Below are 2,827 nucleotides of genomic sequence, written 5' to 3'. Positions count from 1 at the left end.
ACGGCATAACCAAATATTCGAAATACCATACCATACCATACCAATTTATTTATATAGCACTTAAAACAGCAACAAGGCCAACCAAAGTGCTGTACAAAAGAAAACAAACATGCACAGCAGACAGGAAAACATAAAATAGAAATACAGATACAAATAGCAGCAGGAGCTAACTAAAATGGCCAACAGAGTAGAGAACAGACAAAAAGACCAAAACAAATCACACCGTGTTAAAGGCAAGCGAATAGAAGTGGGTCTTCAAGCGAGACTTAAAGACTGAGAGTGTGGGAGCCTGCCGGACACTCAGTGGCAACTCATTCCACAGTCGTGGACCTGCAACAGAGAAAGCCCTGTCACCCCTGAGCTTACGACGGGTTTCTGGGACTGAGAGAAGCATCTGGTCTGCTGACCTCAGAGAGCGCGGTGGGACATATGGCTGCAGAAGATCAGTGAGATAGGATGGGGCGTTCAGTGATTTAAAAACATACATGAGAATTTTGAATTGGATCCGAAGGTGAATGGGTAGCCAGTGCAGGGAGGCCAAAACTGGCGTGATGTGCTCTCTATAGCCTGTACCAGTTAAAAATCGGGCTGCAGCATTTTGGACCAGTTGTAGACGAGCAATGGAGGACTGACTGATTCCAAACAGAAGTGAATTGCAGTAATCAAGCCTAGATGTTATGAAGGCGTGGATCACTGTCTCGAGGTTCTTTTTGTTGAGTATAGGCTTCAGCTTAGACAGCCGTCTCAGCTGAAAAAAAAACAGGATTTGACCATCATGTTTACGTGACTGTTGAGTTTTAAGGACGGGTCCATTATCACCCCCAGATTAGTCACCTTTTGTTTCTCTAGCGGGGCTAGAGAGAATAGGTCAATGTCATAGTTCATGAGTGAGCCACTGGGATGGAACAGCATGACCTCAGACTTCTTCTCATTGAAGCTTAAGAAGTTTAAAGCCATCCAGTCCCGGATGTCAGCCAGGCATTCAAGAAGAGGCTGAATAGAGCGTGTGCCTCTGTGCCTCAGGGGGAAGTAAATTTGGCAATCATCGGCATAGAAATGAAAGGGTATGTCGTGTTTGCGGAAGATAGCACCTAGTGGCAGCAGGTATAAAGAAAAGAGAAGGGGACCGAGGATGGACCCCTGCGGTACCCCCCACTGGAGTGCGGTCGATGCCGAACTGAAATCTTTGATATTGACACAGAAGGTTCTGTCAGAGAGGTAGGACCCAAACCATTTAAGGGCTGACCCTGTGATGCCCACCCACTGCTCCAGTCTAGAAATGAGGATATTGTGGTCGATGGTGTCAAAAGCAGATGTGGACGTAAGCTGGGTGAGAGGGGCTGCCTGGAAATGTCCAAAAGGGGTCTTAAATGCAGTTTTCCACTCATCTCCTTCCTTGAACCTCAAAAGGTGATAAGCGTTTCTAAGGTCCAATTTTGAAAAAAGTGGCAGAAAGAAGTTGTTCTTGTACTGAGTTGATTAATGGAAGTGGGTACTTGTTTTTTATGGTTATCACATTTAGACCTCGGTAGTCGATACACGGGCGGAGTGAACCATCTTTCTTGTCTACAAAGAAAAACCCCGCCCCTAATGGGAACGTTGAAGGGCGAATGATGCCAGACTGTAATGATTCGTCTAAATACTTCTGCATAGTTTCTTTCTCGCTCTGACAGAGGTTATATAGGCGACTTGAAGGGAGAGGGACTCCCGGCAACAGTTCAATTGAGCAGTCGTATGGGCGATGTGGAAGTAAAGACAATGCTTTATTTAAAAAAAAACGGGCGCAAAATCATGGTAAACCCTGGGTATTTTTGACAAATCAGGTGGAGCGGAGGTCACCTCCTTTATTGTGTCGGACGGAAAACCAGCAGACCTTAGACAGTTCCTTAAACAAAATTTGCTCCAAACACTGACTCTTTTCTTCTGCCAATCAATGATGGGGTTGTGTTTTACCAACCATGGATAGCCCAAAATAAACTGCGGTGAGGGAGAATGAAAAACCATGAACTCACCCAGTTCTCTGTGATTCCCGGAGATGATGAATGGTAAGTTAGTTACCTCCTGGGTGATAGTTGTGATGTTTTTTCCCGTGACTCCAGCCACCGGAATGGGGTAAGGAAGACTTCTGCTAGGTATTTGAAGCTCATCTACCAAATCTTGAGAAATAAGGTTCCTCTTGGCTCCCGAGTCAATGAGGGCCTCAATGGAGTAGTGTCTCTGTTGAAGCATAATTCTGGCAGGAAGACAAAAACATGAATCAGGGGCACAACGAGCTTCACTCACCAGGATCCCCTGAATGGCTGGTGAGTGCTGGAGTTTAACTTGTTTGGGCAAGATCGCACAAAATGTCCTCTCTTTCCACAGTAGAAACATTCACATGCTGCTAATCGTCGTTGCCTCTCCTGCAACGTGAGTCGGGTCCGTCCGATCTGCATTGGCTCAGGCTCGGAGTCATAGTGAGTGGTATCAGGTTGAAACGTGGGTCCTCTGATAGCAGGAAACGCTGGAGGAAAAGTTGACCCGGAAGCCATCGGTTCCGCTTGGCCCCGCCTCTCCCGAAGGCGATTATCGATCCTGATCGCCAAACGGATGAGATCATCCAACGTCTCCGGCTCATCTCTAAGTGCCAGTTGATCCTTTATTTGATCAGAAAGTGAATTAGAAAATACTCCCTTTAGTGCCACCTCATCCCACCTGGTTTTCTCCGCAGCAACCCGGAAGAGGATGGCGTATTCAGCCACGGTAGCTTGATCCTGTCTCATAGCCAACAGACGGTGGGACGTCTCCTCCTGGTGGACAGGGACATGAAACACACTCTTGAACTCCT

The sequence above is a fragment of the Nematolebias whitei genome, chromosome 10 (assembly GCF_014905685.2).
Source record: "Nematolebias whitei isolate Nwh7 chromosome 10, NemWhi1, whole genome shotgun sequence".
Lineage (NCBI taxonomy): Eukaryota > Metazoa > Chordata > Actinopteri > Cyprinodontiformes > Rivulidae > Nematolebias > Nematolebias whitei.
This window is presented reverse-complemented; position numbering follows the sequence as displayed.